The sequence below is a fragment of the Eupeodes corollae genome, chromosome 3 (assembly GCF_945859685.1).
Source record: "Eupeodes corollae chromosome 3, idEupCoro1.1, whole genome shotgun sequence".
NCBI classification, from domain to species: domain Eukaryota; kingdom Metazoa; phylum Arthropoda; class Insecta; order Diptera; family Syrphidae; genus Eupeodes; species Eupeodes corollae.
Window position 1 is genome coordinate 3630792 of NC_079149.1, and position 27515 is coordinate 3658306.

The 27515-nt window shown below is 32.0% G+C and overlaps 1 protein-coding gene across 2 annotated transcripts in view; it reads right to left on the minus strand.

Moving 5' to 3' along the window:
- The window catches only part of LOC129949921 (protein FAM13A), an 84301-nt gene extending 60605 nt beyond the window's left edge, over positions 1-23696 (minus strand). Inside the window, exon 1 of one of the 2 annotated variants that reach the window (XM_056061651.1) lies at positions 23490-23696. The gene's annotated coding sequence lies outside the window, so the exon portion shown is untranslated. Of the gene's footprint in view, positions 1-2452; positions 2677-23489 lie in introns of those variants that run through there. The other variant, XM_056061650.1, reaches the window with a different exon arrangement.
- Positions 23697-27515: the final 3819 nt, after the last annotated feature.

Consider the following 27515-nt stretch of genomic DNA (forward strand, 5'->3'; position numbering starts at 1 on the left):
CAGTTCTCATTTATGGCGCTGAGGCCTGGACCCTGTCAAAGAAAGATGAGAGCGTCTTAGGATGCTTCGAGAGAAAAATTCTTCGGGTGATTCTTGGTCCCGTACGCATAGATGGAGAATGGAGGAGAAGATATAACGACGAACTGTACGGGCTGTACAGCGACACTGACCTAGTTAGCAGAATTAAAGTCCAACGGCTTAGATGGCTAGGTCATGTAGAGCGGATGGACATCAACGCTCCAGCCCGGAAGGTCTTCGAATCCAATCCCGAGGGACGGCGCAGTAGAGGAAGACCGCGACTCAGGTGGCGCACCCAGGTGGGAGAGGACCTCAACCAACTTGGCGTGCGAAACTGGAGACAGCTAGCTAGGGACCGACCTGGCTGGAGACGCTTGTTGGTTGAGGCCCAGGTCCGCCCCGGACTGTAGCGCCACCTTAAGTAAGTCATCTTTTGTTTAAGAGCGGCAGTCGAAACACTTCTTTTTAAGATTATCTGCATGACACAAATTTTGTATCATACTTTAAGGTCATAATCTACAAGATCAATTATGTGAACATAAAAATTCGATTTGTATTAATGTTCAATATGAAAATCGAGGAAAACTTTTACAAAATCAAGAATTTTCAAGGCAATTATTTTCAAAGAATGAAGAATTAAAGACCAAAGTCTGTGGCTTAGAGCAAACAATTTTGTATCTTCAAAGTCAAATTAATGAGATCCAGCGAAGACCTTGTGAACGTTTTGAGCAAAATTCCCATTTTAAAAATCAAAAATCAAGCCAAAGACAATCATTAGCGCATAGAACTAGCTCAGTTTAAAAACTTGAAAATCTTGAAAATGAGCTTCGATGGAAATGTAAAAATGTAGAAACCAGAAAATGATCAATTGAAAAGAGAATTGACAGAAATCGGAAGAAATCAAGCCAAAGCGAAACTTTTGCAGAGAAGAGTACAAACTCCCGATAAAAAACCAGATCAAAAAGAATTGATATCAAAACTTAATGCTGCCGAAGAAAAGAATCTTGAACAGTCTAAATTCATTCAAAAACTTTCTAATGCAATTAGTTTAGACATAAACAACTTGGAAGATGTAGCAGAAGCAAGGTTGCAAAATGTGTATACAACCAATAATTGCAGGTTCCGTATTCAAATTTACCGATCAACGAATTTTCAAATTTTGTTTTTCAGCTGTTTCTAAAATGATGGACATTTATAAAAACAAAAACACAATTAAATATCAAAACAAACAATCCATTTACTTTTTTTTTTAAAAAATATGGATTAACCATGCGTTTAAAGTTGAATTTTACAACAATAACATTGAACCGGGCGCTAGCCCTTAACCGAACTATTAAGATGGTTACTAGTATGTCGAAATATTTAAAGTCCTGTTAAAATACCTAAATGAGCTTTAATTTTGATTATTAGAAAGGCCAATTGTCTTTAACCCCCTTTTTTCAGATAATAATATCAAAGGGCTTTCAAAGAAATTTGTTCATTTTCTTAGCCTACAATATCTAACGAACAAATTAATTTTATTTTACACATAATTACGTCACACAAAGTTGATACACATGATTTAGTCAGTTTTTAAAGTGTATGAACAAAGAATTAAACTACGCCTTGAGAAAATGAGAAAAAAATAAGTTTTTTTTTAATGTTTGGTAGGTAGAACTTTTTTTATAAACATTAAATTAACAGTTTTTCTTAACAACGAAATAAAAGCCTTTAAAAAAAAGATGGAATTGGTAAAAAAATGTATCTTTTACTCAAATATCTTGAAAACAAAGATATATATAGAATTTTCAAACTTATTGCCTTTCATACAATAAATTCTTATTATTTTGTAAAATGTTGGCAATAGGTTTTATAAGTCTAAGGCTTAACCTTAATTCAATTGACGTCGCAAAAATATCTTGACTGAAAGTAACTCAACCCTTAAGTTTTCACTGCTTACTTTTTAAAGTTCTCTAAGTGACACTTTGGCATGCATGGAAAGTTATCAGTTTTTTTTGTCTAATGTAAATATATGTTTTATCTAAAATACTCTAAAAATTCACCTATGTATATATGTACACAGAATCTAAAATGCATACACTTTAAGTAAACTCCGACTAAAAACTCTTTTCGATAGCCTTGACCCGAAAGAATCAAGTCCTGAATTTTAAACAGGAAATCCACAACAAAACTTAAAAAAAAAACGTCATATCACAATTTCTTTTTTAATTGTAGTTTTCCCCATTCACGACTCATATTGAGGGTTTTTTTTTGAAAGCTATCTACTGTCTACATCTTTTTTTCTTATCAACTTAAATTATCAACAAAATAAGTGCCGTGGTACAAGTACCTACACTTGGTATAGTACCACATATAATTTTCATTCCCAAGGTTGATGCAATACACACTAATGGAAATGAAATAATTTTTCCAAAGAAAAACGTAATATACTTACACACAATATAAACTTTTATTTTTCTCAGGAATTTTCTAAATTCACTTAAAACAAAAACACTCTTCTTCCCACGGGGCTTCGGTTTAACTTTTTGTTTTTCTTCACCTTTTTTTTATTTTCTTTTTGAAATATTTTTTTGTCTTCTTCTCTATAAGTTCATACACATTTTACACTATAAATTAAAATTTGTTTTTGAAAACTAATTTTAAGTGCAAAAGTTGCAAACTCTCTCAAGGAAACCCCACACGAAACTGAAACTAGAAATAGCTGGTTTTGGAGAAAGGACAACAATTTTGTGAAATTATGAAATTATCAGGCACAAAAAAGAAGAGAGTTAGAGAGGGAAGCTTCAGCCAGCTTCTGCTTTAGCTTCAGGGCTTCGGGGTCAAAATGGTTCTCTTCTCCTTGCCTCTGATATGAAACCAAACTCTCTTTTGAATTAAAATTCTTGGAAAGAGAACCGATACCGACAACGAAAAGTGCAAGCAGAAATGCATTGTACCGAAAATAAATCTCAACTAAATAAAGAGACAAAGAAAGGATTCCTTTCATCATCATCACCATCATCATAGCATCATCCTTCTCGTTCTTTCTCGACCATTTACAATTCCGATAAAAATATTTGCGACGCAATGTTTCAAGTTGTGAACGTCCTTGGAGCTCTGGGCAAAAGATACACTACCTAGACAAGACAATAGATATTTTTATACTTAATCATTACAGGATGTAAATGTGGAAACGTGGGTGGACTGTTGGAAGATTGTTGGTAGTTGGATATGGGTTGGTTTGGTACGTGGAAGAAGGTCCTGGCACCGCATCACCAACCGGCACGGTAGCTGAAGGGAAGATGGTTTGGGGTGTGTTGTTTATTTGATTGTATCTGTACTTGAATGTTGAATAATCCGCTTAGGGATTTGTTTTATGTTGGCAAAAGGATGTGGAAAAGGTTGAGTGTACTCTGTGTTGTTCTATATATATGTATGTACATATATTGTATATAGAAACAAAAAATGTATGCCCCAGAGCCGAACATGGACAAAGACATGTTGTAAGTGTATCCATCCACCTGTGGACTTTTCGAGAATGTGTAAACTGCGTATTTAATCTTAACATACATATCTACAGGGTGGGTCAAGTTTTTTCATAATTTGAAAAATCTTTCTTGTTTTGTAATTTAAAAAAATCTTTCTTGTCTTTCTTTTTACAGCATCTATAGGGAAGAGCTCTACAAAGCAATGTCTAGTTTTGGCATCCTTGTCGAACTTATCCGTTTGTGCAGAATAACGATGGAGAATGCACGCTGCTCTATCAAGGTCGGAAAGGATCTCACCGATGCATTTGATGGCAAAAAAGGTTTTAGACAAGGCGATGCACTGTCATGCGACTTCTTCAACATCGTTCTGGAAAGAATCGTGCAAAAATCTTCCGTCAACACTAGAGGCACAATCTTCAAAAAATCCATCCAATTACTCGGATACGCAGATGATATTGACATAATTGGAAGATCAAAGTGTGATGTCAGTGGAACTTTTTTAAGCGGAAGCGGAGGAGGTGGGTTTAGTGGTCAATGAGGGCAAGTATATGCTGTCATCAAACAAGGACATTGAACAACGACGTTTTGGACAAAACCTTACCATAGACAGCTATAACTTCCCAGTTCTCATTTATGGCGCTGAGGCCTGTCAAAGAAAGATAAGAGCGTCTTAGGATGCTTCGACAGAAAAATTCTTCCGGTGAATTTTCGTCCTGTCTGCATAGATGGAGAATGGAGGAGAAGATATAACGACGAACTGTACGGGCTGCACAGCGACACTCACCTAGTTAACAGAATTAAAGTCCAACGGCTTAGATGACTGGATCATGTAGAACAAATGGACATCAACGCTCCAGACCGGAAAGTCTTCGAATCCAATGCCAACGGACAGCGGCGCGGAGCAGTAGAGGAAGACCACTACTCAGGTGGTGCACGCAGGTGGGTGAAGACCTCAACCAACTTGGCATGCAAAACTGGAGACAGCTAGCTAGGGATTGAGCTTGCTTGGTTGATTGCGAAGAGTTCTTAACACAGAACTACAGCTTTTTCCATACAAAATTCTATTTGGACAAGAATTAAAGCTAAAAGATCCTTAAACAATCCCATTACTATCCCACAGCTGAAAGAGAACAAACAAAATAAATTAGGTGGCGCAACAGTTCATTGAGAACTGGGGCCTAGTGCCTTACAACTCTCAACCATTCATGTGTGCGAGTAAAGTTGTCAGGGATGGAGGGGACCTACAGTTTTATGACGAAACAAGAGTTATTCTCGGAGGATTTGTCAATTCCTCGCATGAGGCAGTACATGTACTTTTTTTTAAATTAAGGTGGCACAGGAAGGGATTAAACCCAAGACCTTAGGTGTGACAGTCCTACACACTAACCACCACGCCACGGGTTCTGAAGGAGAACATTCGTGTTAAAATACAAGTAACTTTGAAGTTTTATGGAAAACGTTTTAGAAAGTCCTTGACCAAACCTACTTAGCTCCCAGAAATGTCCACATTTTCATTTGTGATTCTAAAATAAATTATTAATACAAAATTCAATCTTCTACACCCTGTACATATGATTTTAGCTTTTTTCTTGTTAAAAGGTTTTCTTCCAAAACAATATTATATACAAAGATAACATAAATAATTGTGTTTTTTTTTAACATGCTCGAGGTATATGTAATCCTAGAAGTCCGACGAATTTTTACTTATCAATGATGAAATATGATGACTTGAATTAATTTTCTTCAAAATCAATTAAGGTAGCGCGTGCAATGTCATAATTCCAGAAGTGCGCTTGATTTGCTTTTTGATGAACACTAAATGAAAATAATAAGTTACCGAATAATACGATGAAATATACTTCAAAACACACGACCGCCGCCCCTTCCTTCTCTGACGATGTGTTGTCTGTTGTTTATATTCCGTCAAACCAAAGAATCACATGATTTACTGTTAACCGCGTATATTTGCGAAATTGTTTGCAGATATCAGAGAGCTTTCTGTATGAAATAGCAATTTAATTCAATGGAAGCCTGGGTGCACTATGTACTATGCACTGTGCACAAAGCTTCAAGTACATCAGCAATTCAAACAAATCAAACGTAACTTTTTCTTTAGCACATTGTATCTGTTTCTGTCATAGAGTATGTACTCTCGTATACCTAATATGAACTCGTCTCGTTTAAACGTCAGTGCAAATGACATTCAACAGAGACTCTGAATGCATTCAATCATATCGCCCGCAGGTCTTCGCGATAGAGATTGCGTAAGTGCAAATAAGGGTGGCATGATTGCATATTGCATAATGTCAATTTAAACAGCAAGCGGCAGACTTTTAAGTTGTTCATCATGGTTGACTTAATAAGGTTCGATAGAGTTAGGTATAATTTAAGTGAAACATATTTATTTAGTTTTCAGGTTTGTTAAACAGGGTGTAACAGTGGCCTAATGATAGATATATAGGAAGTACTAGAATGTTTGTTGGTGAAAACAATAAAGTAATAAACTTGGTTAAAAGAGCTCAGAAAATACTACTTCTATTGTTGGACTATGAGTAAATTTAAGTTAAGTAAAGTTAAGGGTTAAGTTATGGAGAAAGTCTGTCAATATAATTCAGTACATAATAGGTCCGTTTGCGTTCCTTCCTATAATAGTTTAATTTTACGAAAAACAACGAAATTGTTGTTTTTTTTGTTCATGAGTTTGACGTCTGTCAATATAATTCAGTACATAATAGTTCCGTTTGCGCACCTTCCTAAAATAGTGTAATTTTACGAAAAACTACGAAATTTAACTCAGTACTGTTCGCTTACTCACAAATTTCGTAGTTCTTCGTAAAAGAGAGCGCTCACGAGAGAGTAAAATATTTTCCCAACCTACGAATTTTATTCCAAGAAATTTCTTTGGGCTGATTTGTGAAAAGTGTCAAACTTGATAGAACTTCAAATAAATTGCTCGCTTTCGCTGTCACTTATAAAATTAAATTCTTTTCCAAAGAACAGCAACAATATTGAAATTTTAAGTTTCAATTTAATCAAGTTTTTTCATTACAAAAAAAAAACAATGGACCAGTATGATGTTGCTTAAAGTTCATGTTGTCTTAATTTATCCATTTAAAAAAAAAAATAAATAAATTCCAAGCACGAAATGAAACGATGACAGTTCGCTTACTTTTTTGAAGTTTTGTCTTTTTGTGAGAGAATTTTTCCCCCGCTCTTTAAAATATCTCTTTTTACGAATTTTAGGGCAGAAAGTAAGCGAACGGACCTAATGCCTGTAATTTCATAACAGAAATTTGGCCTTGGGTTATTCATGTTCAGTTTCGTGCGAAAAGAAGAAGGCTTCAATTTAAAGCAATCGGCTTTAGAATCGCATTGAATGCTTGTGCAGGCCTATGTAGACACGCCAAAGAAGATTGAGGATGTTTAAACTACGTGAAACTTAAAAAACAACTTATCACTGCTACTATCCACAAGTTCTTAAACTGCACTTCCTGAAAAAAAGGTGAGACTATCAACAAAGACTTGACATGCTCGATAACACACCATAACACCCGCCACAAATCGTTTATAACTGCTTGGAAAACTAACTGGGAGGTGCTGTCTCGCTTATTCCAGATACCTGGCACTTTTGGCATTCATCGCTATGCCACAATTTTAAACTTTTTTCTGTAGTTTATTGTTCCAAAGTAGGTCTGTTTCATAGTTTTGAATTTTTGTGATTTTTTACGAATTTCAATTTCAGAGTCTGTCACTTTATTTTTTAAACACAATGCTAACATTGCATTATTTTGAGAGAGACGTTAAATCATTCTACCTCGTCCCCACTTAATGATTAAGCATTAGAATATGGGAAATACAACAGATATTTTAAAATATTGTAATGTGTATACAATCTTTTACTCTAATATCGTATTATAGTAGAATAAGTACGTGCGAATACAAAGAATCTCAATACGAGTGAACATAATGGAGTCTAGCTCCGTTTCGTTCCATTTTTCTCAGTTTCATTAACTTAAGCAAGAGCGATCCGCTCTTAGATCAAGTCACAATTATGAGCCGTCAAAATAATTGAACATACCTAAATAAAAGGCATCTAATTTATGAGCCCAACTGTCAAACTTGTGCTAAATGCATTGTAATAAAAGTAACAAAATACTGTATTATGGAACAAACCTAAAATAAATAAGCAAGGGCATATTTTTTTAAATTTAGAAATATAAAGAAGAACTCTGTTAATTCAAGAATTGTCAAATAATATAATATGAACATTTTATCCAAAAAACAGGGTGAGAGATGAATAAATGCATAGCTTACATTTTGGAATTATTTCTTAAGAAAATGCTCATATCTAAGGCGAATTAAAAAGAAAATTCGAAAATATGGACTTCAAAATAGTATAGCATAATCTCACTACATAAATTATTTCCCTCAGCAATGTAAAAAGTATAAAAATGTATTGGTTTTCGAAACACCCCTTTCGTTAATTTCAATTGGAGAAAAAAAGAACAAACCTTTTCAAAAATAATTGTTTTCAACTTAAATTGAAGAAAATTTATTATTTTATCTAGAATATTTTTTTATAACTTAAAGTCACAAATAGAACAATTTATGACTTAAATTTAAATAAAATGTACAAATTTGTCGGCAATTAATTTAGTTATATGAAATGTATTTCCTATTATAAACGACATAGAAAAAATGAAAAAATTGTGAAGGTCAATTGTGTGATGACGATGACAATGATGACGGTAAAATTTAATAAATTGCTCATCCAAAGGAATTTATTTATTTATTTTTTTTTGGCTTTTAATTTTGTTCTGAATACTTTATGGAACATTTATTTTTGTGGAATCAAAATAAAATCAAATGGGGTCATTAATTTTAAATAAAAATAGGTTAACTTTTATACAATTATTATCGTTCTAATTTATTAATGATATTATTTTTTTAATTATCAAAATAAAAACTCCTTCATAAAAAAATAAAGCCCAATATTTGTATTTATATTTGACATAACACCTAAAATAGAAAAAGGTGCTGGGACTTTTAATTCTTTGTGTCTATTAGATTAAGTGCGTTTTTTTGGTATTCCATATAAAGTACAGTGAGAAATTGCCAACAAAACGATCGGTAGTATCCCCCCTATTGTTCTGAAGAGGTGTTCTTTAACGCTGGCAAAACCACTGCGTAAGCTTTTCCATCTGTCCTATTCTACAGGTCTCTTCCCGAGTGGATGGAAACCTGCATTTGTCCAGCCTACAATACAAATTGTAATGAATGGTTTCAGGTCTGAAATTCTTCCTTATATTCATAAACGATCTTTTGTCTGTCACTTCTAATCCATTAAACTGTTTCGCGGACGACAGTACCCCCAGCTTTTCATATTCGTTTTTAGATTCTCATCCTTGTACTTCGGATGTGGAACTTCAACGGCAGTGTATGATAAGCTCATTAAATTCTGATCTTGACAGCATTGTCCAATGGGGAATCAAAAACCGTGTAGAATTAAATGTTTCCAAAACTCAATGCTGTGTTCTGTCGTTAAAGCGTAACGTACCCCCGATGCCACTTTCTATGAGTGGCACTTGCATCCAGGAAACCAATCAACTATCAGTACTCGGTATGTGTATTACAGATCACCATCATTTATGGAATAATAACATATTCGATATCGCCAAAAATTCTGCCAGGTGCTTAGGATTTCTCCAACGATGCAAGAAATTTTTTACCCCTTATGATCTGGCTATAATCTACAAAGCTTTTATCTGTCTAAAGCTTGAATATAATTCGCATATCTGGGCAGGTGCCCCTAAAACAAGTTTAAATCTCTTAGATAGTATTCAAAAAAGGGCTTTAAAAATGATAGGCGACAGAACTATAACCGAAACATTAAATCGCTAGAACACCGCCGCAATGTTTCATGCCTTTCGTTGTTTTATCGCTATTTTTACAAACAATATTGTGTCGAATTAGCCAGTTGCATTCCACCCCTTAAATAATTCAGCCATAATACTCGCACTTCTAGGAATGGTCATCATTTTTCCCTAGCACTCGATTTCGGGCGTATTGTCAAGTATAAAGATTCTTTCTTAAATCACATATCGAGAATGTGGAATGCTTTGGCCAACTCTGCTTTTTCCTCCCATTTTGATGTTTAGAACTTTAAGAACAATGTGCAACGGTATCTCCTTTTAAATCCTTCCCTATTTTCCTAATGCTCGCACTGTGTTTAAATATAAACATATAAAGGGTACTAATAACCCCTTGAGTGCTTGTGAATTAAAAAAAAAAACTAATCAGTTCTTCTTTGTTTAACACGAATCAAACTATCTCACTTGCACTTCACACATTGAAACACCATTTGCATTTTATAAAGTGATGTAAAACTTAATCATTTTTAAATCTTCTTGTGCTTTGGAACCAAAAATATTTATTTAATCTAAACTGAGATAAACCTTTGGTGGAAACATAGCAAAACTAAATTATCTTTTCCATTCTAGCAAAATAAGCCCAGTTAGTTCATTTATTAACAAAACTAAATAATATCAACAATAACATATTGATTTTTTTCCCAATGGAAAACACAAATAATTCCAAATGCACAACTACTCAACGAACACAGCCATCGAGATACAAATGCAATATCAATCGTACGAAACGAAATCACAAAGGATCCATTCGAGTCTCGTATGAATGTCAAAAACCCATCCATACTAAGTTTCTACTTTAACTTTTACCGGTGTTATTCATACTATGGATATTGATTTTGTTAATTAAAATCCTACTATAATATGGATAGATTTTCCAACAAAACACGGGTATTGATTCAAATAAATTCTTAAATTTAGACTTTTTTAAATACATATTTATAAAACTCATTTTTGAAAGAAATAACCTAATTTTGTATTCCTGATAAATTGAAGGCCTGATTTACTTCCTGAACCACAAAATGAATAACAATGTAAACAAAATATGATGATCAAAATCATAATTAAGTCTTGCATTGAAGGTTCTTCAAAAAGAAACATATTACATTCCAATCATTGTTTGAAGTAACGTGACGGAACATCGAAGGAAATATTATGTCCTTATATCTTGAAAAGTCATCGCTTCAAAAGTTCAAATGCTGACCTTGCTCTGCCAAAAATTTACAAAAAAGCCCCTCTTGGCTTACTCTAAAATAGCAAGACATTATAATCAGTTCAAGTACATACTTATTTACATTCGAGTGCATTTTATATATTATAGTTTCACAATTGTCCTTGCTATACGTACCTATGTTCATAGAAGGTATTTACAATAATAGTATTGCAAGTTTTAGCCTTGAGACAAAGTAATATAACAGAATAAGGAACAAACAAAAAACCAATATTTTGAACTGCCAACCGTGATCTTTCAACTCTTTTGTTCGAAAATAAAATACATAGATTCATTTGGCACCGGATGAAATTTGATTGCCTCCGCTTTCTCCTCCTCCTCTTTTTCTTGCCAAGGTTTTTCTTTAGCATGTTAAGTCTTTTTTTATTACTTATCCTTTTGAATCAAATTATAAGAAGAACTTTCTCCGACTCAAGGCATACTTTTTTTTGTAAATGATGATTTTATGACAAAGCCAATAAAGAATTACTCGACGACATATCCCTAATCCTTACCCTTAACAACCTCAAGCCTCTCAAACCCCTTCGTGTCGTTGTAGCGAGCGACCTCAAACCAAAAATTATATGAATATCATTGTAAAATCAATAAATTTAGAGCATGCGTATAACAAAATGGCGCCATTCACCAAATGTACTCAATGTGCTCATCCTTAACGGTAAGAGAGTTTGTAGTATTCCAAGATATGAAATATAAACAGGTTCATGTTATGTTAAGGACTCTTTATTGTGTTTTTTTTTCTATTTTTTTTGGATTGTCAATGACTTTGCAAAATGAGTGTGCCTTACGAAATAGGTCCATATGTAATACAAGTAGGTGTACCTCCCTTCAACAGTGTAGGTAAAATGTAAACAAGGACACCGAGTGAATATTGGAAGGGCGTAAATACATTTTTAAGGCGCAATAATTTGCTTAGTTGAAGGAACCCAAAGTAAACATATCAAGCCTCACACCTGGTGTTTACATTCTTTACGTAACATCTACTCCGTCCTTTTATAATAAAGACAAATTTGAAATTTAAAATATTGTTTGCATAAATGAGGCTTCGTTTTTTTCTAAGTATATATTTTTGTTTTATGCAGAGTTCCTGTAACCTTGAGGATTCTATATATAGGTAGCTAAAGTAAGTAAATGCGACGTTGCAAATTGATAATATCTAACATAATGTCCAGTGGGAGTTTAAGTTTTGTCTGCAAAACAAAAAAATGGGAGTATCTACGTTTTTTGAAGATTGTTGCTTCTTCTCTTAAACTAAAACGCACCGAGAAAGTTCGTACATATTTATGTAGGTACATAGATGGAACTTGATTATAGTACATGAAATGGTATGTTATCGTTCCATCTTCTTACCCTTTCCTTGACGTTTGTATTTTGAAAGTGAAAGGACTTTTTTTAAATGGGAGGTGTATTAATCCTTTGACAATTTAAACTTCGGAAGGAGTTATGGTGGGGTGGTGATGGTGAAAAGCTCTCTCGCTATCATTCCTTGAACTTGAAAAAGGTGATTTCGAGATTTATTGTCGAACAATACATAATTATATAGCTGAATTTCGTCTTGTGCGAATTAATTCATATACAAATGACAATTGAAAAATAAGTAGGAATATAAATAAACTATTAAAAAAGATAACAATCATACCTATTACCGATGTTGTTTCTTTTTTTCGAGGACTCTCGTTTTCTCTGTCGTGTCGTTTTTTAAGTGGCATTCCATAAATTCTTCGACGCGACGAATTTAAAGCAGATTTTTAAACGATGCAAAAGTAACAAACATCGGTCAAAATGCAATTAAAGTCTAAATGAAAAAGAGGCTGGGATGCGACCCACACTGATAACTTCCCATCCCATCTGTCGATTTGTCTTGCTTAAAAGTTTTTCAATATGTACTCGTATCAATTTGTACCAAATTTGCGTACTATTTTTTGTAGATTTTATTTTTTTATGAAAAAACGGAATGTTGGATTTTTATATAAAAATTACTGAATATCGAAAACAATATTTTCTGTGAAATAAAATAAGTTTGAAGCCAATATTTTTAATTTTGTAAATTATATAAATTTTTACCCAGTTTTAGTATTGTTTTTTTTTCTTAGAGTTTTATTTTTTGTAAAAAAAAAACTGTCAATTCGATTTTTTTCAAAATTTTATAGAATGTTGAAAACAATATTTCTTATAAGTAAAAATTAGTTAGAAGCTATTATCTCAAATTTTTGAAAAGATATTTGATCCCAAAATCATTTTTTACCAACTTTTGTTAATTTTTGTTCGGTTTTTAATTTTTTGTAAAAAAAATTGTCAATTCGATTTTTTTCAAAATTTAGCTGAATGTTAACAAAAATATTTTTTGAAAGATAAAAGTAAATTAAAGCCAATATCTTAAAGTTTTGAAAAGATATTTGAGTCGAAAATCAACTTTTACCAACTTTTATTAATTTTTTTTAGGGTTTTATTTTTTGTAAAAAAAAACTGTCAATTCGATTTTTTTCACCATTTTTCAGAATGTTTAAAACAAAATTTCTTATAAGATAAAATAAGTTTGAAGCCTAAATTTCAAGTTTTTGAAAAGATATTTGAATCGCAATTTTTACCAACTTTTGACATCGATATCTCTTCTGGTTCTTGAGCTATGGACGACGAAAAAAACGTTGCGAACGTACACACGCACGCACAGACATCTTTCTAAAAATCTTTTATTTCGACTCTAGGGACCTTAAAACGTCGAGAAATGTCAAAATTTTTAGTTTGACAAATCGGACCTATTACAATAACTTCCTATGGGAAGTTAAAAAACATTGTTCATTGTTGCAATTTTAGTCAAGCTCCCTAAAAAAGGAGATCTAACAAAGTGCGAAAACTGGAGAGGAATTTGCGTTCTACTGCCTTTACCAAAATATTAGAAAAAGTCATACTGGAACGCATCAGAGAACACCTTGAGGCCACACACGATGCCTAACAAGCAGCATTCAACGCTGGATCCTCCTGTATTGATCATATCAACACCCTGCGGATCATTATTGAACAGTGCGTTGAATATCGATCACCACTACACTTGCTGTTCATCTACTTCGAGAAGACTTTTGATAGCGTTAACAGGGAGTATATCTGGTTAGGATCCATGATCCTATAAGAGAGTAAGCAAACATCGTCCTCGTAACCCAAGTGCTTTAAATAGGATGTCAAAGTCCATGGGATCCCTCCGCTACCTGACAGAGCTGAGCGGAGTACATCGCTTATCACCCTGTCTGACTCCGCTTCGGATTTCAAAATCATCTGACAACCTACCATCGTGCAAAACCTGACACTTGGATTCATCATATGCAGCTTTAATAATAGCAATTAGTTTTTTCTGGGATGCCTCTTCTCCGCAAAGCTAACCAGATATACTCCCTGTTAACGCTATCCATGAGAGAGAAGCAAAAGTTGTTGGGCTGTAAATTAATTCCAGCAAGACAAAAATGATCAAACTCGGAACCCGACCATCCTCCCAAATAAATATTTCCTCGCAACCGTTGTCGAAAATTTGGAGGAACAACTGCCGAATTTGTGCTTCTTTATGGGTGTTTTATGAAAGGTTACTTCAGCCATTACCAGGAAGCTGCAAACCTTCGTGAATAGATGTCTTCTCAACATTCTAAGGAATTTCTGGGAACCTATAGACTTTATAATACGAAGGCATAAGTGGCAATGGATTGGGCATGCGCTTCGAAAAGGTAATGACTGCATTGCAGGCCAAGCAATGCAGTGGAATCCGCTTAAGGGGTTCCCAACGGACTTAACAGGTTGAAGAACCTAAACAAGCTCCTAACACTAAATGTATAGTTTTAATTAAAAGGGACTATGTAACAGCTATCATTTAAACCTATCATTGGATTTTCAACAGGTCGTTTATGGCGATAATTGAAGATTTCTATCATCGGAACATTTTTTCTCACATAATTCTGTCATTGGAAGTGTAAAATCGAAACACAAATCAGTGGAAGGATTAAATTAATTGTTTTTGATCAAGAAAGTGAATTTCCACCGGAAAATAAAAATTCATTTTTCTTTGAGTAATTTCCGTTCGATCAGTACATCATTTGCACTTTTAATCATAAGGAGACATAATTTAATGTCCATATAAAACTTTGTCCGGATTGATTTTAATGATAACTATAACTGGCTCTTTAGGCTTAAAACCTCTTCTATCATTGCTGCTCAAATTTTGTCATATGTTATAATGGTATAAAGTTTTATTTATGGTATCGACTGATTACTTTGGTATAAAAACAATAACCAATCATGAAACCTACCTTTTTGAATACAATTAATTTCCAATGCTGAACAACTAAAGTTAAATTGAGATATTTGCACTCGTATTTAAAGTATCTATTAAATTACAGATTCATTAACTCTTTATCATTCATTTTATACTTTTATACAGTGTTTCAATTTTTTCCATATCAATTGCTGCTGCATTAATATAATAATTATATCTCTCATATTAACTGCACAAATTAACGCAACCGCAACGAAAATTTACAAGGGAAAATAATTTAATTATCATTGACACCACACGAGTCAAAAAAGAAAAAATAACAACAAAAATATCTGCTTCTGTGAATTTAAATAAAAAACGAATTTAATGAAGTGTATAAAGGTTAGATAATGTGTTATAATTACAACTTGAAGCTGTTGTAAGTGTTTTAATGATGACTTAATTTATTAGATTTGATGACGACAATTCTAACTCAATTAACTTTTGGAAAAATTTATTAAATATACAACCGAATGTATTAAAAGTTAATAAGTCCTTCTTTTGGGGAAAATAAACACCTTTTTTCCTTTAAATAATGTTAAGTCTAAATGATCTGTTTTCAGATATATAAAAAAGAGTTTATTTTACATTTTCCAAGGTGTCTTATATCTTACTAAGCCATCCTTAGGGGACTGTGGTAGTTATCATTGGTGTTGATCATTGAAACCAATCATTGAAATATTTGTACAGGTTGCTTATAGCTATCATTGAAAATGTCTGACATTGAACAAAAATTTCAAGATTGGAATTAGGCATTTTCCGATTAGAATCAGGTATTTGAGGTTAGAGTTGATCATTGAAAGTGAAACTGACGGGTGGAAATACAAGGAAAATAGAACGCTTTCAGTAGAACGATTTTGTTTGGAATTATAGGGGCCAATTATTGCTATCATTGGTTTTCATCATTGGATTATCAATAAAAATGTCTGTCATTGAAAACAATTCCTGATTGAAATCTGCAGTAAATTTTTTAGGGGCCAGTTATAGCTATCATTGAAATCGATCCAGAAAAATGTTTGAATCAATATTTGACTAGTTTCCCTCTAAATAGCAATGAAAATTATATACTGATCAATTGGAAATCACACAAAGAACTTTTTTTGACGAAAAAATGTATTAATTACATTTAATTTTCTCTAACAGTATATTTATCTATTTTCCGGACGGAAAATTATTTTCTGAACAGCTTATACTATTATGTTCAAAAGTGAAACGAATCGTTCCATTGATTTGTGTTCCAATTTCACACAATTCCAAGCACAGATTTCTGTCCGTAAAAATTTTTAAGTAACAGAAATTTTTAATGATAGCTATAAACGACCTGTCAAAAAAATTCCAATGTTTGTTCTTAGTGATGAAAATCAATGATAGCTACTCATATAACTGGCGTCTAAGGGGCCGGTTATAGCTGTCCGTAAAATCCATCAGTACATTTTTTGTTTTTAGTTTTTGAACATGTTACCGATTTATTTCTAGCAAAAGAATGATGCAATAAGATTAATTCTATATTCAAATATTTTTTCAAAAAAAAAAACAATGCATTTAAAGTTTTATTTAATTTGTAAATCCATTTGAATTTGTTTAATGATTAAATTTAATTTTACTGAACAGCTGACTGCGAAAAGCCAAAAAAATTCCATTTCGTTTTACTGTTGGTGTGCCATTTTTTTACTGTTTTTATCACATCAATACAAATTTTACTGATGAAAGCAACAGTAAACAAATTGTCAGTAAAACATTTCAGATTCTTTAAATTTTAGTGATGGATTTTACAATAAATATAACCGGCGGACCTTTAGAGTTGATCATTTTTAGTGGACAATTTTGTTCCCAATTATAAAAGAGCCAGTTAAAGCTGTCATTGATTTTCACCATTAAAATCAATCATTGGAATATTTTTGACATGTGCTTTAATTAAAAATTTCTGTCATTGAAAAAATTTTCCTGATTGAAATCCACAGAAAATTTTGTACTGACATAAATCTGTCACTTGAATTGTGTAAAATTAGAACACAAATCAGTGGAACGATTCGTTTTACTTTTGAAGATAAAGGTATCAGCTGTTCAAAAAAATGAGTTTTCGTCCAGAAAATAGAAAAAAACATTTGAAATCAATCATTGGAACATTTTTGACATGTTGGTTATAGCTTTCTCCGTCATTCAGAGGAACACGAAGAAAATGGAGAGCGTTTAGTGTTTAGTGCAACGATATAGAAATGTCAAATCATCAGTCAGCTGTTCAATAAAAACAATTTCATCATTGAAAAACCAAAAATCAACTAAAACAAAATTTCTGGGTGAAACAGAACAAATCCACAACTGATTACCTTTATTTTGACTCAGAAAATATTACTGAACAGTCTTTAAGTCATAAATGCAGGTTACAATAATATAAGAACATCATATAAATATTTTTCATTGCAGTTTACATTTTTGTATTATTTTGTTTTTAAATAAATTTACAACTCAGAGCAACATTGTATTTAAATACATTTTTATCATCATGTAAAATGAATAAATCAAGCAAATTAACTGCAATTTTTCATTGCCATACTAAAATATTTATTTGGTTAATTTATAGAGACAAAAAAAATGTTTCTTTTTCAAATTAAGAACAAAATATTAAATTTTTGGATAAATGCCAAATTTGTATTATTATTGTTAGCTATTTTCGAACAACGAATAATATTGTTCATATAAACGCTGAAATATAAAATATGAACAAGTTTATATAATTTTGTTAGGTTTATATTCGAACAACAAAATCATCAATCATTGACTAACGTGTGAGATTTCTAAAAATAGGATTGTTTTTAAATTTTTTTATAATATGCGCAGTAGACTTTTTGATAATTATTTTGTCTAGTCCAAGAAATGGCATTCAAAAATATGAAATATGAAATACCATTTTATTTGCTTTCAATGAGTCGGAGATGATTATTTTATTATTATTATTATTTTTTGAAATATTTTGGATTTTGACTGACTTGCTAGCTTTAACTACAGTTACATTTCTATGTTGTTTGGTGTTATGACTTATAGACTAAAAGACGTCATATTAATGGCAGAAATAATTGTGGCGTTCGTATGAAAATTAAAAAGCAAAAATCCTAGAATTGATCCTTGTGGAACTATGTACATAAGGTAGAAACAAATGATCATAAGAAAATATTGACCTGGTTGTTTGAATGAATTTTCCATAACGCCTATATTATTGAGTTGTTCAAAACTAGTTTTAGAGCTTTTTCATATATTTGATTTAAATACCAATACAATTATTTTTGATTAAAAACTATTTTTATTTGATTGATAAATAAATAAATAAATTGGGTGTCGCAACAGTCCGTTTGAGAACTAGGGCCTAGTGACTAACAACTCTCAACCATTTTTGTGTGCGAGTACTGTTGTCAGGGATGGAAGGGACCTACAGTTTTAAGCCGAATCCAAACGGCAAATTTAAGAAAGCACTTTTAATGACAGTAATTACTCTTATAGAATTTGTCAATTCCTCGAAAGGGGCAGTACCCGTGATAAGAACTTTAGATGGCATAGGCAGGGATCGAACCAAAGACCTCTCGCATGACAGTCCAACGCACTAACCATCATGCCACGGGTACTGATTTGATTGAGATGAAGTTGTTAATCCAAAAATTTATAAATTGGATTCCTTTAGATAAGAATGCCGCTGTTTTTGATATTTTACATTTTTACTTGTATGTTACAATCTTGTATATTAAATCAATGATGGCAAGTAAACCACCAACATAAATAACAGTGTTCATTAAAAACAAAACTATCAAAATTGATTATTTTTAATGTATGTATGACAGTTTAAGGGCTTGTTATATGCCTTATTCGTTTTCATCATTGAACATTTTAGAGTTAAGGATTTGTCTGATTATAAAAACAGGTCTGGACCTTTTGAATTTACAATTTAACCTTTCTGCTATGATAAAATAATTTTCATAAAACAAAAGATTTTTGATTTCTTATGGTGTTAATGCTTGATTAAAATCTGTCAAAACACAAATTTCCCGTCTTTGCTTACCATTGGTCAACATAAATTAATTTATTTTTTACATGAATTTTTCGGTAGATTTACCCTCTTTGCACTTATACTAATATATTTTTTTTTAATGTTTAGCTAGAAATTTGACAGCTCTATCGCACTCGTTACATTAAACGAAAGAAAAGACAATTTCCATCGTGTTCCATGTACCACGAAAAAGATCAATTTTTGAAGGAAATCTGAGTTTACTCCCAATAAATCTGGGAAAAAATCGATCACTGATGGTATATCATTTTTTCTATATTCCCAGCAGTCAGTTTCGCTTTCAATGAAAAATTTTAAGGTGTCAGTTATGTTTTAGTTTTATAATTGAAACCAATTATAGGAACTTTTTGTGACAGATCCGTGCCGAAAATTTGTCTAGCATCTGACATCTGTCAATAGAACCATAATAAATTAGAAACAAAATAGAATTAGTTTTTCAGGAAAAAAGAAAACAACTTAAGGATTCAATTATAGCTATTCATGGGTTTCCATCATTGAATCTAATCATTGGAATTTTCTTGACAGATCTTTCATAATAAATAAATTGGGTGGCGCAACAGTTCTTTGAGATCTAGGGCCTAGTGACTTAGAACTCTCAGCCATTCTTGTGCGCGATTACTGTTGTCAGGAATGAAGGGGACCTACAGTTTAAAACCGAATCCGAACGGCTTCTCTTGGAGAATTTGTCAATTTCTCGCAAGCGGCAGTACCCGTGAAAAAAATTTAGATGGCATAGCCAGGTATCGAACCCAAGATCTTTGGCATGACACTAACACATTAACTGTCATTCCACGGGTGCCACCGATCTTTTATAGCGATCATTAAAAATTATTAAATTTCAACTCAAATATTTTTTCTAATAGAAATTTTCTTGTTCAGGATAATTAATTTCTGTCTGAGGAATAGACAAATACAACTTTTTTATAAAAAAAATTGGAGTGAAAGGAAAAACAGTAATGGCTGAATCACAAACACTCTTCAGCTTCGGCTTTGTCTGCGTTACGATTGGAAAAACACTCTATATATATGGAGTTTCTTTGACGATGGGCCGCTTTGAGGTTGCTTGTCATTTCTAATATAACATTTCTAAAATGGCACATCTGTCATTAGCAGCTGTTATTTTTTCTAAAAAGTTTGTTTTAATTTTTCGTGCAGTTTAAATCGAAAAAAATTAATTTATCGTGCAAGTAGCTTACACAGCCTATAATAACCAATCGGAATCCCTTCAAAAGCAAATGTGCTTTGTTTATTGACTTTTTTCACACCTGTTGAGCTGTCAGATAAATCAAATATTTAGCAAATTTTGTCCCCAAATCTCCTTTTTTCAACAGATCTTTTGTACAATCAGGAACATTTTTCTCAATGATAGTATTTTTCAATGAACTAACACATTCGACATACCACGGTTGGCGAACTTTACACTTCAAATTCGAAATTTAGTGCTACCATACAAAAAAATATAACAGGCATAAATAAACCTCAACTTAGAAATTTCAAAAAAACGTTTGTATTCATTAATTAATAAATTTCATATTTAATAAAAATACAAAAAAAAACACAAAATGATAAGCAACAGAAAACAGAATGCTTCGACTACCCAAGAATATTCGAGACAACTCTAATTTCTTGGAACTCCCTAATCACCTGTAAGTAGAACAAATATTTTGTGCTGGAAGTTCTTTTAATTCTAACAAATTCCTTAAGTTAAGATAATATTTTCGAATGAATAAGGAAGTGTTTCTTTTCGTATTACACAAGTTGGAAGGCCAATTTAAAAATGCAAGCACCTCTTCAATCTCTGTTATACTAAAATTAGCTTGTGCCCTTAGATTTTTTGCCAGTAAGAGTTATCGCAGCAATGTAGGAAATGATTTAGACAACGGCCAGGTTACCAAGAGTGATTGGGTGTGTTGGCGGAATCGTTGCTCTGATTGAGTTGCATCATCAGTATCTTAGCAGAAAAGGATATTACAGGGGCCCTACTCTGTAATGCGTTTCGAAAGCAAATATTTTTGAAAACGAATATTTTGTACTCTCTATTTCTAATGCGGATAAGAAATCTAGTACTTACGGAATGACAAATATGTATTCGGATTTTTCGTACCTTACAATTCGTTTCCGAATGTCATTAGCGTTCGAAAACGAAAATTTTGTTTTTACACCAAGAGAGGTAACGAATTGCAATTCGAAGGTCGTTTTTAAAGGACCCTAAAGGAAAATTGTGTTAAGTTGTATGAAATAGATAAAATATAAATAACGAAATATTAATTTTTGTGCATTCCAAACAAAAACAATTTGAAATTATGATGGAATTCGTATGACTTGAAGGAAAGAAAGTATACCTTGGCAAAAGACAAATTTCAACACAAAATACGAAATGACTATGAACAAAATCAGCTTAAACTTTTCAAGCTTGAATCAAAAAGAAAAGCCATTACGATAATTGTTGTGCATTTGACCAATTATTTTATTTACATATAAGATATTTTGTCGTGCTCTTTTGATCTTTTTGTTTTTGCAATGCAAATAAAATACTTATTTCATTCTTTTCCCAACGTTTCGTAAGTGTTCCATACTTTTTTGTAAAAAGTACATGCGAACATTCTGTGATGTAAGTGTCAATCCTGTTTAGTTTACTAGTTCGAGACTCGCAAATCTATTCAATAAATAGATAAAGTACTAGATGATTGTTTATTCGATTCGAACAATTTACAGAGTACGAATTCATAAACGAATCGAATGTCAGATTCAAATCGGATTGGCTTGCGAAACACATTCAGTGTAGGGCCCCAGTAATCTTAAGTCATTTCTTGAAACGTGGTACCAAAGAGGAGAACGTCGTTCAATAATTTTTCTTTTCCATCGCGAGTAGGTGGCCCAAGTGAGTTGAGGGTTGTAGCCAATTGGTTCTTTGGTTTCTTTTTTTTGAAGAACCAAACTCTCCAACACCTCTCGGGTTCGATTCCATCAGTTCGACTAACTTTTCGTACTAATGTTTATTAGTTCTCTTGCAGCTGAATAAAAATGCATTAATATTATTTTATAAAAGAAATTAAATATACATATGAGCTTACATTGTTTTATTTCTTTTACATAAGGTTCGACCTTTTCTCACACAATATGAACGTTCGAAAAATAATAACACGAATGACGTTCGAATCAACGAACATTCAATAGCGACAGTAGAGTGAAATCAAGCTTTGAAAAATGTATGACATTTAAGTCGAATCAACGGTAATACAAATTTCTCGCACTCACACGTTTATTCATTCGACTCGCCAATGGTAATAGGGGTTACAATCGCCCTGTCAAAAAGTTGAAATGCTTGGTTTCAATTATGAAAACCATTCCTACCTTTAACTAGTCCCTAACAGGGACCAGTGTTCAAAAATGTAAAGTTATGCATGAAAATGACACATTTTATCATAAAATAGATTCAATTTAAGTCATCCGTGCCAATCTGCTCGCATTTGAAAATCAATTGTCAAGCCAAGTTCCAAGTTTCCAAGTCTAGATTTTGTTTAAGAATCATTGTTCTCTTTTTGTTCTTGTGCAACTCAAATGTTTCCATGGAAAATTCTTACTTACAGCAGTTTCTTCAGAAACTTAAATTCGTAAAATGTATGTACGAGTATATACTTACATAAAGATGTAAATCGTAGGCCTTATAATAACATTACAAATAATTTCCGGCTAACTCAGTCAGTAGAGCAATATATTGTGCATATATACATAACTACCAACATAATTGTTCTTTGTACATTATGTAACTTTAATAAGCACTTCATTAAGTTTTGAGACTCTGAATGTTCTTTCATTTGAATTAATCAATTTTTATTAAAAAAAATTTCTTGCCAATGCAAATTCAATCCAAAAAAAATCATGTCTTATCATGCTTATTTTTCATATGCGTATGCATGTGTGTATATGCATATGTATTAACTGACCTTATGTAATACATATTTACAACCCCATGTCGTTTGTACGTTATCATTTCATTGCGCACCAAATTTCGTGACTCTTACCCAATAGTGGAAAAATGCATCTTCGTCGCTTCGCTAACCTAATGGAAATTTTCCAAAATTATTTAGAATCATTTTTGTTTCTTCTTCTTCTTTATACTTGAGTTAATTTATGGGAAAAATTATTTGTCACACTATTTTGTTGGTTTTTATCACAAATGTTTAATCTTTGAATGCAACATTTAAAGTTTGATTGATAAGATGCTAATAACAGGAAGTAGGTACCTACATAATACCTAAATTATTTAGTTAAAAGTTTTTTTAATAACTTAATTTTATCTTTGGTTTATGAAATAGATAGAAATTGCCTTTTGTTGATATAGAAGGAGGAAGACTGGTAAAAAAGAAAGTGATATTAATCAATTATGGTATTGTAGGCATAAGTACCTACATGACATTTTGATTTTTCCAATTAGAAAATTTTCTTCATAAATAGTCGAGTATTAAAGTATCTTTCATCTTTCACAATATGAACTTACCTATCTCGAATTCATACAGAGTTATTAAACAATGAATCGAAATTAAACCGGCACGTTTTCACTTTGAATAAATCTGCGTTTGATTATGATTTTTATTTGATTTTTCTATGCGAAAAACTATCGCAAAATTTATGGGCACAAAATTCACCTATCGCGGTTGTTCAAATTTACAATCCACTAAAATTGCAAGATATTTTTTTTTGTTGTATCTTTCTTTTCGTCATACAAGAATATGGGTTGAATGAGTTTACACATGTGTAGTTAGTGTATACTAAAAATATTTACTCAAAATTGAGTTTGAGTCAGTTTTATTGTTTATACATTTGGGTCGTTGGTGGTTGGTGGAGTAAATGAATGCATAGCATAGCATAGAAAAATGACAAGTTGAAAAGAGATGGGAATATGTTTTTTTTAAATATATTTGTTTCATATTGATTTTGTTTGGGTTTTTTATTTGTCCATGCTGGGCGCATCTTCATGTAGAATGTCAAATGATATTTTCTGAACACTTCCTGTCAAAACAGTGAAACCAAAATATCAAAGTTTTTAATGTTAAAAAATTTAAGTGGCATTAAGTTTCAATCAAGCTGCGTTAAAATTTACATATATTAACAATTTCGATTAAAAACCCAAGGCCCGGTTTTCTCGAAATTATATATTTTGGCCAAAAACCTACATCGAAAACTCAAGTTTTCACATATGTAAGCTACAAATTATCGTAAAAACAAAAACAGTTTTATATACAACATGTCAAAAACTAGTAGCAATTCAAAGATAAACTAAACAAAAAAATCTTTGGAAACATTCAGGGCTCAATTAAATGTATACAAAACAGCTGATGGCTGTTGTCACAGCAAATATTTCACTTTGATATTTTGAAATTTTGTCCAAACAACCGCAACTACAGTTTTAATTCAAATGAAATAGTGCAATTAATTAAACTTACAATTTGACTGTTGTAAGTAATATTATTTATAAACAGTCTCGTCGAGAGTGAGGGGAAAGGGGGGAGAACCCCCGGGTCCGCTTTTTTCTAGGGCCCGAAAAATTGAAAGCAATGAGGAAGAGTGTTTTTTTTAAATCATCAACATACCTATTCCCACTTTTTTTTAGGGGCCCGACAATTTAAAATCATTCATGCTTTCGCAATCGGGCCCGTGTTTGCATGCTTTTTACCAATATATGCTTGCCGGTCTGGGCCCCCGATTATTATTGGCTTACTTTTGGTAATATTTAATGAAAAATTGGGTAACTGTGAACTATTGAAAGAAAGTTGTTATAAATTGTTTTACTTTTCTTATTTAGTTCAAAGTAATTTTCAAATTTGATTTATTTTGAAAATTTGTAATGTCAAAATAGGGGCCCGGAAACTTAATTAAACCAAAACCTAAATATTTTTTTGATTTCTGATTTTATAAAGTTTCTTTTCTCCTATTTTTATTTCTGCTGGGAACGAAATTTTATTTGGTTTCGGGGGACTGGGAAATCCCAGACAAACGTTTATAAATTGTAGTTTCCGTAATATTAATTAATTAATGTTTTGAATAAGTTGCTTACTGAAGATTTGAAGTATATCAAATCACTTCAAAGTGTGTATATAGCTAAATTTTGTACTGCCGCATTCACATTTTTTGGTGTTGTTCAAAAGTCTTTCAACTTGTTTAGCAGCAGTGCTCAACGTTAAGAAATTCTTAAGAAAAATGTGCCCGGATCCCTTCACAAACTTTCGGATACAAAATAGTCAGCTAGAATTGATACAGTGAAACCATTTGCAAATTATATGAAAAACCTTAGAACATCATTAGAATCCTTAAGTGATACAAATTTAAGGGGCCGGTTATAGCTATCAGTAAAATCCATCAGTAAAATTTTTGTTTTTAGTTTTTGAGCGTGTTATAGATTTATTTCTAACAAAAGATTGATGCAATAAGATGAATCCTATATTGAAGTATTTTTTTCAAAAAGAAACAATGCATTTAAAGTTTTATTTAATTTATAAATCCATTTTAATTTTTTTAATGATGAAATTTCATTTTACTGAACAGCTGACTGCCAAAAGTCAAAAGAAATTCCATTTCGTTTTATTGTTCGTGTTTCAATTTTTTGCTGTTCCGATCACATCATTAAAAATTTTACTGATGAAAGCAACAGCAAAAAAATTGTCTGAGGCGCGAACATTTAATTTAATGACGTAAATTTACTGATTGCTATGATCGCTCATCAGTAAAACATTTCAAATTCCTCCTGTTTCAAATTTTACTGATGCATTTTACTGATAGCTATAACTGGCCCCTAACTGATATCCGATTTGAACATAATTCGGAACGGATGGGATCAAATTTTATCTGAATGCAAAGCAGTTGTTACTGGATTGGGTGATGTTCCAAAATCTTTCCCATCGAACAGAAAAAGCCAATTAAAGAGACTTTTTGGAAAAAATAGAGGAGCCGGAGAGAAAATGGAAACAGACGAAGATATAAATTTTAAGAAAAACACCTGTTAGGTCATAGTTGATTCAATTATATCTGAAATTTCTCATCGGGACGACACAATGAAAGCTTTGAATGCTACATTTTCATTTTTATGGCAGTTTTCAACTATGGACGAAATTGGAATTAAAAACTCCGCTAAAACGTTCATCTGAAACACATTTATGGAGCCAATTTTAAAGCAGAACTTGAAAACGATTTTGTCCAACATTTATGTTGCTCTCCGTGTTGTTTTCCACTATACCTGTCAGCGTAGTTAGTTCCAAACGTTCATTAAGCGTCCTTACCAAAACAAAGAATTTTCTTTGTGCTCATCACAAGATCATGTTTCTGGACTTGCTTCACCTTTGGCAACGAAATTGAATTTCAATTATAAGTTGTTTCGCTACTCAGAAACCTAGGAAATTTCGTTTTCCTAGGTTTTCCAAAAAGAAAAAAATCCATTGAATACAAACATTGTGATAATATTTTAATACAAGGAAAAACAATAAAGAGTATTTAAGTAAACCTTTTAAAATACTAATTTTTTTTAAAGACAAATACTTTTCATGCTAATTTTTTTTAAATAGTTAATCGAATGTATTGTCAGTAACTAACATGTCGTTGGCAATATCGAATTGAATGTATGATTCCGTTTAGAATCTGATCTACTAGCATGTAGAATTATTTTCTATCCATCCTCCATTTTAACAAAACTGGACGACACCCAGAGATTGTTTATAAAGATTTCATATAACAAGAATTACCGATTTTTGTTTGTTTCTTATTTAAAGAACATGGAAGAGAAAAGAAAAAATAAAAAAAGAAAAAGAAGGACCAACAAATATTTAAGTTAAAGCAAAAAAAAAGGTTTCTTTGTTGAAAGAATTTGTGGAAGACACAAAAGTGTTTAACGAAAATATTTTAAAAATACATATTATGTTCAGTTTTCTTTTTATATATTAAAATTAATTTCAATTGATCAGAATGCATTTTTTTTAATATAATGATTGAAGGGCTAAATTTTTGAACTTGCAAATCGATAACAGTCCATATTGCAAAAATTGAAATATCAAACGAAAACGTGTAAGTATTCAGTGTGAACGATTTTCAAGTTTTCGAAAGCTTTCCGCAGAATATCGGTTTTGTGTTTGGTGTAATGGTGTGAAAAACCTATAAAATATTAGTTTTGAAATAATTGTACTATAAATGTACTTAGCTAAATAATTTAATTTAAAAATAAAATTTAGATTGCACCTTAAAATTAGGTAAAAATGACTACATATTGTAAGGACCAGAAATATCAAACTATAAAAATGTTAAATCCATTTTTGTATTACAAAAAATAAATGGTCGATTGTTACGATTGTTAATTTAATAATAAATTAAATTTTATTATTAGTAAGGCCCATTGAATCAAACATACCTAATTTTGTCCAACAGTCTGATTTGAATGTCATCTTTTTGTATGCAACGAATTGACACATGGAGTCACGGCACCTGGCAGTCAACGCGTGAAACTTTAATTCGAGATAGATTTTTTTTCGATTTGATGTTC